Below are 11,954 nucleotides of genomic sequence, written 5' to 3'. Positions count from 1 at the left end.
AGTTTCAAATAAAATGAAAAAAATATATACAATTTTTGTTAATGCCCCGATGATTTTTCTCTCTGCTTGTTCACCGCAAGTGTCCTGGAGATTAGTTTCCAATTCCTCCAAGGCTGGCAACCCTACTTGCACATAAAAGACTCAGATAACCCAAAAAACATGAACAGATCCTCGAGCATATTAACTTGGATTTCTCATGCCCGAAAATTCTAAGTGAGTGGTTGCCAAACGATAGGCTTTGCGAATGTGATCTATTCTTGGAAATAAATCAAGGTAGGGGTCAATTTGTCACTTAAGTGTTCCTGGTTTTTTTCCTTGACTAGACAGATAATGTTTGGCAAACAGCCAACAACAACCTGAGCCTTAAAGTGAGAGTGATATCAACTCTAACAGATGGCGACACATATGTACAGCAATAATTTGACCACAAGACGCACCAGACTCCAGTTAATTCAATGAAAACTAGAAATAAACATCTCCCCGAAATGTATTAGTACATCTTCTGTGGGCCGTGCCTCAAGGTGTTAGCTCTGTTAATGAGGATTGAGAGTTTCCCGAGGGTACGTTATGCAACTTGGCTCTTTATTGTTGCAGGGAATGCAGTAATGGTTGTGGCCGCGCACTCAAAAGCCAGCCCCATCCTCTGGGCTTCCAAGTGGACATTAAACAGATTGCACACACTTGGAAGAGGGCTACTCTCGCCAAGTTGGGCAGGTGACTGGGAGAGATTTTCCTAGGGGATGCTTTACATAAATCCTATTTTGGCTGGCATGCCGATAAACAATCAAGTAACAGCTGATTTTTGATTGAATGTAACGTTCCCTTCAGGGAATCAAACAAATTGAGAGCCAGGCCCTTGCTTGGGCAGGAGACTGTGTGTGCCATGCCGTAAGTAGGACAGGAGCGGGATAACATTACATCTCACTGTTAATATGCTGATCATGTGCACATTGCGAAACTAATCTATGCAGAGATCCAACCTCACTTATCCAAGAATAATTATGATTGTATTATACTGCTGATATATTCCTGCATGAATTAGACCTATCTGAACTGCTCTGTTTTCCAATAAATTTTAATTTTAAAAAATATGGTGTGCATTACAAAAGCAGGCAGTTAAATTGGTCCAAAGCTTCCCTTTAATAAATGGACTATTTATTCAATGGGAATGAATGATATTTTTATTACCTGAGCAATTAATAATCTGCAAGACAGAACTAGTGCAGTAAATGATCGAATAAAGCCCCTTACCGTGGGATATTTCAATCCCTGACAGAAGTGGACAAACAAAATATCGCAACGCTTAAAGCAGCATTCACAGAAAGAAAGACTAAATGCCTTTCACAGCTTCAGTGACTGCACTTTACAGCCAATGAAGTAGGAGTTGTGAATCAGTTGGTAGTGTCCCTGCCCCTGGGCCAGAAAGCTCCAGGCTCAAGTCCCACTCCAGGACTTGATAGCGATGGAGGAAGTGCTCATGATGCAGCCAAGCAGGTTGATAATCAGCCTGTATGAAACCTTCCAACCTTTCCTCGCTACTCTCCAAAGGGGAAAAAGAATACGTGAAGATGCGTGAAAACGAACAAGCCAAAGTAGCACTCTTGAAGCCCTGTCACTGTTGTGTAAGTGAGCTGGAGAGGTTTAGGAGGGAATCCAGAGGTTAGGGACTAGGCAGCTTAATGCACGGCCATCAATGGTGCAGTAGTTAAAATCAGGAATGCTCAAGAGGCTAGAATTAGACGGGTGCAAGTCTCTCAGAGGGTTGGGAGACTGACGGAGATTACAGAGAATGGGAGGTCAACCAGAGCTGTGCAGGGGAAAAACGAGCCAGTGAAGCCACATTGCACTAAATATTGGTTTAGGCCAGTTTAACAATGTCTAACAATGCTTGAATTTTTGTTCTTTTCTATTTCGCCAAATCTAGAGATTATTGCTCCATGCATAAACAGGGCAAAAAACATAGCTTCACACCTCCCTCAGCAATACAGTGTTTAGTGTGCTAAATGTGCCAGTCATTTTGCACACAGACATGAATGAGATAAATAAGGAGTTCTACTGCTTTTCATTGTGTAGGTTGAAGGGGAAACATTGGCCAAATCCCATGGGATCTTTAACACCCACACAAAGTACAAGGACAAGTACAGATCACCCAAGAAGCTCAACACCAACCAGGACAAAGCAGCTTGGTTGATTGGCACCCCATCCATCACCTTAAACAGCCACATCCTCCACCACTAATGCACAGTGGCAACAGTGTGTACAATGCACAAGATTCACTGCAGCAACTCGCCAAGCCTCCTTTGACAGCACCTTCCAAACCAGCGACCTCTACCTCTTAGAAGGACAAGGGAAGCACTTGCATGGGAACACCACCCACCACCCTGACTTGGAACTATATCGCCGTTCCTTCACTGTCACTGTCAAAATCCTGAAACTCTCTCCCTAACAGCACTGTGGATGTACCGACAGCACATGGACTGTAAAGATGCACAAAATGGTTCACCACCACCTTCTCAAGGGCAATTAGGGATGGGTAATAAATTCTGGCCTTGCCACCGATAGTCACAACCAATGAATAAATAAAAAGAAAGGTCTAACTTGCCATCCAAACAATGGTATATGTGATATACTGGCACTCCCTTGTTACTGCACTCCCTTGTTATTGGCCTTGTTTGCCCTCCAGTCCTGGAGCACAACCTTTTGAATTACAGCCAAGGCTGCCACCTAATGAACCAAACTGACATTGTCTGCTTGCTCCTTACAGGTTGTGGGCAAAAGTCGCTTTTGTAAATTTCCATGTTTCCTCAAACTGGCTCAATGCGACTAAGCAACGGAGGATAACTTTCTACCATATTCAACTCCAAGGCAAGAATTTCCCATCGGTGAGCCCACCCGCTCGCCGACGCGTAAAATGACGCGGGATGACATTGGGCGGAACTCCTGACGTCATCCCGCATCATTCGCATTTTCAGGTCGGCGGGGGTGCAGCTGAGTCAGCTGTGCGCCCACCGACCTGTCAACGACCCATTGAGGCCATTCAAAAAATCAATTAAAGCAATTGGTGGACCTGCCCGTCCAACCTTAATATTGGCGGGTAGGTCGGGAGCGCTGGCAGCCACCTGAAAAAGCATCAAACCTCATCCATGGGCGGGATGAGGTTTCATGACTGAATTAAAAAATTAAGATTCACTTTTACTTAAAGTTATGCCCATGTCCCAACTCATGTGACATTGTCCCATGAGGGGACCTGGATGGTGGATGAAATTTTCGAAAGAATAACTTGTTCGCTTTGGGGCGGCACTTAGTCTCAGGGAGATCGGAGCGCACTTCCGCATTTGCCATTCCCCCTCCCCTCCCCCGCCCGCACAGGGAGCGCACAGCGCTCCCCCGCGGACGTCACGCTGGGCGGGCCTTAATTGGTCCGCTCACGAAAAATGGCGGCCCGTCCGCAATCGGGGGCACCAATCGGGTTCACGCCTGCCCCTGTCCGCCTCCGCACAGCCCCCCCACCCCAACAAGGGGAAATTTCTGGCCCAAATGTTAACTCTGTTTTTCTCACCGCAGATGCTGAGCTTTTCCGGCATTTTCTGTTTTTACCTCAGACAGAGTACCTGGTCACTGTCACATTGCTGTTTATGGGAGCTTGCAACCCATAAATTGGCAGCCACGTTTCCTACATGACAACAGCGACTACATGTCAAAATAGTACCTTGTTGGCTGCAGGGCAGTTTGGGACTGGCTGTGGGCATGAAAGACGCTACATAGATACAACGTCTTTCTTTCCTCTTTCATTTTGGAACCCCCAGTCTGGGCTTCTTTGCCTCTTCAGAGAGGTTTACTCTTAAACCTTTCCAATTTACCACAAATTTTAATCATTACTGGTTGGGCCATAATAGCCATGTGTCATCAATTGATGCTGGGATAATGGACACAAGCCACCTCTATACGCTCAGCACAATGTTATCAACCAGAGGACTGGTACGTATGGTGGCGTAATTTGTCAGACACTGTGGTGATTTTTTTAACGCCAGTCATACCAGCTGGGGTCTTCTAAAGCAGGCCAATCCCAGCAAGGAAGGGAAGCAGGGCCTCGATGGAAGTTTGGGCTGTTGCTTGGCCTAATTAACGTTGATTGTTGCAGAACATTCCTGGAGAGTTCCTGCAAACGTCAACCCCGATGTTATCAGTCAATGACTCCACAGAGCACAAAGAGGGAAGGATATTTAAGGCATTGCTTGTTAATCTCTTGCAAATGCCATTAATCTCATTTCAGCTCTTTTTCCAAGTAATTCTACCACTGTAGAATTTTCCTAAACTTCCTGGATTTAGATTTTGTCAATTTTTTTTTGGCAGTTCTTAAGACAGTTACTCAGTGACAACATCGAGGAATGTTAGGGGATTACATTTTTTTTACATTTATTTCTTTTCACGGTCAGAGCACATTGAAGAGATTGTATCTAGTTCTGACCTTTGAGACAGGAGGGAGGCATTCAAGTTCTGGAGGTGGTGCAAATAAGGGTCATGAGGCTGATCCCTTACACTGGAGGACTGAACTAGAGGGAGAGACCAGAGACACCTCAGGATCTTTAACCTTGAGAAGTGACCTGACACGGCTATGTAAGAAAGTAAGCTGTAAAAGATGATTCCGCCATACTGCATTGAAATGTGTCATGGGTTATATTTAAATGGTGTCACAGCATTGACACAGTCAAGAAAGAAAGGACCTGAATTTATATACCACCTTTCATAATCTCAGGATGTCATAATGGCTTTACAATCAAGAAAATAGTTTTTGCAGTGTAGAATGGAGGAATCATAGCAGTCAATTTGTCTTTCTATGTTCATTGGATGTGAGCATTGCTGGCTCAGCCATCATTTGTTGTCCATTCCTAATTGCCCTTAAGAAGGTGGTGGTGAGCCAGCTTCTTGTGCTGTTGCAGCCCATGTGATGCTGGTGCACCCACAGTGCTGTTAGGGAGGAAGTTCCAGGATTTTGGTGGAGGGACAGTGATATGGTTCCAAGATAGGATGGCGTGTGACTTGGAAGTGAACTTGGTGGTATTCCCATCCATCTGCTGTCCTTGTCCTTCTAGGTGGTAGAGGTCACGGATTTGGAAGGTGCTGTCAAAGGAGTCTTGGTGAGTTGCTGCAGTGCATCTTGCAGGTGGTACACACTACTGCCGCTGTGCATCAGTGGTGGAGGGAGTGAATGTTTATTGAGGTGGATTGGGTGCTAATCATGCGGGCTGCTTTGTTCTGAATGGTATTGAGCTTCTTCAGTGTTGTTGGAGCCACACTCATCCAGGAAAGTGGAGAGTATTCCATCACACTCCTGACTTGTGCCTTGTAGATGGTTGAAGTTGTAATATTCCTTTAAGGGATAGCAGCATGATATCACTGGAAAAGAAGTGTGTCATGTGATCCAGTTTAGTTTCACTTTTACTTTTAAGCAGAGCGCATACAGACAGCTCTGCTGATGATGCCTTCAAGCTTTATACCCATGTATATGTGCTCTCATGCGTCCTGTCTTAATAAATGAACCCTCATTGTGTTTACCCAATTCCTTATGAGAGATTGGTGTCTTTATATCATTATAAAGACATGACCTGGTGGGCAACAGTGGTTCCTTCTAAATAACGTGGTGCTCAGCCTGCCAGCTAGATTCAGTACAGGTACGACATGGTGAACAGTCTTTGATCATGCTACATGACACAAGACAACCTCCGATGATTTGGTGAGACTGCAGTGGAGTCACAGCGTCGGAAAGTGTTGAGAACGCAGTGTGCCGATTGCGCAGGGAAGCTCTGAAAGCACAGTGCACAAGTAAAGAGCTGGTAAGTAGACAGATCCCTCTTGGTGAGATTGTCAGTTCCGTGAGAGGGGGCAAAGTGCTGAGTGGACCAGCATCGGGTTAGCTCAGTTGGGAAGGAGAACAAGCAGAGGGAGAGTCAAACAAAAAAAAATAAACAAGCCATCATAAGAATCGGGCCAGGGGAGGTTGTGATTATAATGGGTGGAGCTTTGGAAAAGCGTGTGAAAACGACTATAGTGACAATCATCCCAGGTACTATAGGAATAGGAAGGTCAAAGGGATATTGTCAGAATGTGCACAAAATTCCCCAGTCTGAATTGGGGTGCTGCTGACCTCTGTCTGAATTCAAAATGTTTAAACAGCATACAGAGCTAGGGTTTCTTGATTCAGGTGTGTCAGAACCAGACAAGCAAGCCATAAAAATTCGCTTAGCAATTGGAATGGAGGTCTACACAGACTGAACGCATCAGGATTAACAGAAGAAGATCCCCAAAGTATATGGGCTGCATTCCGGTTCAAGATCAGGTTAAGCTTCCGTATTCATCGAATAGAGTTCATGTCATTTCAACAACAACCTACAGAATCCATAGACCACCTCAACAGCAGATCCAGAGAAAAGGATACCTACTGTGATTTTTCAAAGGCAGAGCTAGCAGACAGAATTGTTGAGTTGGTGATTGCATCCACTCCCATGGGAGATTCCAGAAAGATCTGCTGGACAAGCCCAAAATGTATAGCATTGAAGAACTACTCAAGAATGGACATGAAGCAATCCTCCCAAGTCAACAAAGCTTACAGGTCCTAAATACAGCTCCAGTTGTTGAAGTACTTACTAAAACGCCTAAAACTAGCAAGACCTGTGGAAGGTGTGTCCTTCTGCATGCACCAGGGGAATTCCCAGCTTTATAGGAATCCTACAAGGCATGCGGCAGAAAGGGCCATTGACAGCAGCAGTGGCTGATGCAGCTACAAAGAGCTGTGCACTGATCCAAACAGGTCTTACGCAACAGGTACCTTCAAGCAATAAGAATGACCATCCGGTATCCCTTCAGAAACATATCGATGAGGTAGCTGTCAAACCAGAAAATGACACTAATGTGCACAACGAGAAGAAGAGCGGTGAACACATTTTTAACACTATCAATCTCATGGAAAACGTAGATGTCATCAAATCATGACATGTTTGTCAGGATTCAAATTATCTGTCCTAATAAAGTTGGCAACTATTCGTCATTGGCCAAGATTGACACAGGGGCAAGTGCCAACATACAAATTCTGAACGACATGTATCCATTGACATGGAAGGCCATGGCAAAACCTACTACTGTGAAACTCTCAGTGTATAATGGTTCACTAATTCCATGTGCAGGATCTGTAGACCTGAAGTACAAGTGCAATCAATCCTCCTAAGAGTCATAGATGTTCTACACTGTGGAGACTAAAGGGCTGGTGATCACAGGTCTACAGGCATGCCGTGACCTCACACTAGTGACAGTCCATGCATAAACAGGCTTCATACTGCAGTTGGACCTCAGAAACAACTCCTCTCACCTTCGTTCATGACTGAACATCGACATATCCAGAATGTTTCGACAAGATTGGCAGTTTCAAGGGAGATGCAACATTATACTTGCAGGAGCATGCAAGTCTGCCAATGGATCTAGTACATTTTGCACAATGCAGACACAGGAAGAAATTGTGAAAGATTCCATATTACAGAAACTGTGGAAAACTATCAGTGAAGGATGGTCTGATTCAATTCAGCATGTCCATGAATGCGTGAGACCATTTTGGACTTATTAAGACGACCTATGCATCTCCCGGTGAGTCATTTTTAAAGGCAGGCAGGCCTTCATACTGGAATCTTTGTGACCTGATATTCTTCAATAACTTCATCACTCACACATGGGTATAGATCGGATGAGAAGACTCACAAGAGAGACAGTCTATTGGCCAGATTTGAACAATGACATTGAAGTCATTGTCAAGAAGTGCAAGACATGTCAAGAACATATGCCACGTCAACACAAAGAGCCACTGATTCTACATGAAGCTCCTACGTATCCTTGGCCCAAAATTACATCAGATCTCTTTCATGTCCATCTCACTGACTTCATCATCATCATTGACTACCTTACCACATACCCCATTATTCGACAATTGCACAAGTCAAGCTCAACCATCGTGCACGCTCTAAGTGCTATTTTCAGTTTATTCGGTGTGCTCAGAGAGGTCATTACTGATAACAGTCCGCAATTTATTGGTAAGCCATTTCAGGATATGTGTGAGAAGTGGAATATCGAGCACACTACTTCTTCTCCTCACTATCCAAGATCCAACAGCCTAGCTGAATGAATGATTCACACACTGAAATCCCTAATTCTCAAACATAGACAGACCAAGCAAGATCTGCACAATGCAATGTTACATCTGAAAGCAACACCTTTAAGTGCAGTAATTCCATTACCAGCAGAGCTCAGTTATGGCAGATGAGTGTTTACCTATCTCCCTCATCTTACCCATTTAAAACTGCAAGAGAAGATGACCAGCTTGCACAATATAAATATGGGTACAGAATTGCCAAGTTTACAATTGGGGCAACAAGTTTGCATCTAGGATCCCACAGAAAGTATGTGGCAACCAGCTGAAGTGCCAAGGATTTGTTCAGAACCAAATTCCTATGAAGTGATTACACATAAAGGCACAATGGTGAGGCATGACAGAGGACAAATCAGATCCATTCCAAATCCTCAACCACTGTGCAGTCCTATTGCATCTAGGACAAAATATGGAATGCAACCAGGAACAACATCCAAGAATGACAATCCCACAGATCACACGAGCAATTAAAGAAACGTCCAGACAAGATTATCTGTGCAAACCACCAGATTATCTCAATGCTTTACAGGCTCATAGATTCACCAGTTTTATACACTTATGTCTTGGTAACTAAACATGATCATGTATTGTAAATAGTTATACTTCTTTGGAGGGGGGGAAAGTATCTTTAAAAAGAAAGGGGGATGTTGTAACATGCCTTGAAGGGGTAGCAGCATGACATCACTATAAAGGAAGTGTGTCATGCTATCTAATTTAGTTCCACTTTTGTTTTAAAGCAGACCACATACAGACAGCTCTGCTAATGATGTCTTCACGTTTTATACCCATGTATATCTGTCCCCACGTTCCTTGTCTTAATAAGTGAACCCACAACATGTTTACCCAATCCTTTATGAGTGATTGGTGCCTTTATCCCATTATAAAAACATGACAGAGGGCTATCTTTGAGCAAACCAATTTCGTGGATTGGAAGTTCTTATTTGAAGGAGCAATATTGTTTGGGACACTCCCCTGCTCTTAATGGATACGTGCTTGGGATCATTTGTACTCACTCAGAAGGCAAACGGGGCCTCGGTTTAGCATAGGCCACCTAGCCCGTCAACTGTTTCACTATCTCATCTGGAAGATGGCATCTCCAACAGTGCAGCACTGGAGCATTATCCAAGAACAGCCAGAGAAAAATATGGCCCATGCCCTAAATGGGCACACAGTTGGCAGTGCACATATCCTGTCTACTTGTTAATGCCGCTGCGAGCCAACAAACAAAAATTTGGGTATAATTACCACGTGAGCTACTGGCACCAACTGGGTTCCCTGCTGCATCTTGTCAGCTCTGAGCACTATCAGGGTCCAAGCCAGCCGGCAGCTTGGTAGATCATGGGACTGGAGAGAGGGACAGAACCAATCACAGAGGGGAGGAGGCATGGATGATAGGAGCCCATGTTATTCTTGGGGAACCCAGAGGACCATCCCTACTCCTCCTGGCCAAACACAAATAAGTGATCACTTCCATCTTACCAGGGGCCTATTTCTCTCTGCTCCACGATGGGCTGAATGGCCTCCTTCTGCACGGTAACAATTCTGTGATTCTGTGAAATGTCTCATTCTCCACCCGATAAGGTGCACAAAGGAAAAACTGATGCCATTAGCTGATGCGGGCAAACATTCAAATGTTCATACTTCCATACGTGCGCATTGACATTCTGTGCTGCCCATCTTCCTGACTCAAGACCCTCAGTTGCTGTTCTGACGCCATTAGCCCAGTACTGCACCATATTCCTGTATGTATTTTTAGATTATTATGTGCATTTTTATGTCAACACGATTGCTATTACAACATAAATACATTAATGCTGCTCTATTACTGGTCTATAATTGACTGAGTACAATATTCTGGGTTAGTTTGGTGAAAATAGGGCACCAGGCCTTGGTTCAGGAACCAATCCCCTAGTTATAACATTGTTCTTATGGGAAAATCGGTTCCGAGTTATAACGTTTTGGCCTGAGGCGTTTTTCAGGAACCAATTGTGCTGTTAGTCCGAGGACTGCCTGTACACAAGGACCACAAATTTAAGGTTTTGGGCAGGAGATGAAGTGGGATGAGAAGAATAACCTTTTTATGAGCAAGTGGGGAACTCGCTGCCTACAAGGGTAATGGAAATGGAGGCAGTCTATGAATCCAAAAGGAAGTTTGAGAGGCACTTAAGGGAACTAAACTTACAGGGCTATGGGGATAGAGCTGGGGAATGGGATGAGATGCAAGCCAGAATGGACCCTACAGGCTGAATAGGCTCCTTCTTTGCCATAATGACTCTATGAAAAAGTAAACTCTATCAGGATTCACAACCTCAGGTCACCCCAATGTGCTTTATAACCAATGAAGTACTTCTCGAAGTGTAGTCGCTGTTGTAAATTGGCAAACAGGACAGTAAATTTGTGCACAGCAAGCTCCCACAAACAGCAATGAAATAAGTGACCAGTTCATATAGTTTTTTGTAGGTGTTGGTTTTTACATCTACCTGAGAAGGCAGAGGTTTGGTTCAATATCTGTTCGGAAAGACTTCAGGGGATTAATTTACTTGAGTTCAGTGTGGTGTTACCATCACTGGATCCCCCACTATCAACATCCTGGGGTTTACCATGGACCATAAACTGAACTGGACTAGCCATATAAATACTAAGGCTACAAGGGCAGGTGAAAGGCTGAGAATTCTGCGGCAAATAACTCACCCCTTGACTTCCCAAAGCTTATCCACAATGGAATGCTCTCCACTTGCCTGGATGAGTGCATCTTCAACAACAATCAAGAAGCTCAGCACCATCCAGGGCAGCCAGCTAGATTGGCACCCCTATCCATCTCCTTAAAAATTCATTCCCTCAACCACTGGCACACAGTGATAGCACTGTGTGCCACATACAAGATGTACTGCAGCAGATTGCCAAAGCTTCTTCGGCAACACCTTCCAAACCTGTAACCTGTAGCACTTAGAAGAACAAGGGCAGCAGGTGCATGGGAACACCACTACCTGCAGGCTCTCCTCCAAGTCACACACCATCCTGACTTGGAATTCCTTCACTGCCGCTGAGTCAAAATCGTCAAACTCTCTCTACCAGCACTGTGGGTGTACCTGCATTGATTCCAGTGGTTCAAGAAGGCAGCTCACCACCACACTCTGAAGGGCAACTAGGGACCGACAATAAATACTGGTCTTGCCTGTGACACTCACATCCCATGTAAGAGTTTTTTTTAAATGCCTCTATATGGTTGAACACCCTTTCACAAAGGACCCTTCTGCCTTTGTGGATAAAGATTTGAACACAATGCTAACCACCATCTGTTGAACCAGACATCCTTGTTGCATGAAGCAATGGGAAGGCTTTGGGTTTGTTTATTCAGTTTGGTCCTTTGTGCTCTGAGCAGCAAACTATTATGCGCAGAATGTGATCCTGTTCACTTGCCATATGTTGCCATGCCACCCAATAAAAAACAAAAAATGCATAATGGTAAATTAAACAGATTTTTTTCTTTGATAAAGCACATATATTTATTATTTTATTGGCAGAACGAATTATTTTTGAGATTGAGATCGAATGCTCACCAAAAAGTCATTGAGACGACAGAAGAGAATATGATGGTAAGTCTGAGCTGAGTCATGAGCTTGGTGGCTCTATGGGCAGCACCTTTACTTTCTCATTCAGAAGGTTATAGGTTCACGTCTTATTCCTTCAACCTGAGTGCCAGAATGGAAGCTGATGCTCCACGGCAGTACTGCAAGGGTGCTCCACTGTTGGAGGTGCTGTG

Source organism: Cetorhinus maximus, chromosome 17 (assembly GCF_964194155.1).
Source record: "Cetorhinus maximus chromosome 17, sCetMax3.hap1.1, whole genome shotgun sequence".
In the NCBI taxonomy this organism is placed as follows: domain Eukaryota; kingdom Metazoa; phylum Chordata; class Chondrichthyes; order Lamniformes; family Cetorhinidae; genus Cetorhinus; species Cetorhinus maximus.
The sequence above is the reverse complement of the archived record's forward strand: the minus strand, read 5'-3'. Positions refer to the sequence as shown.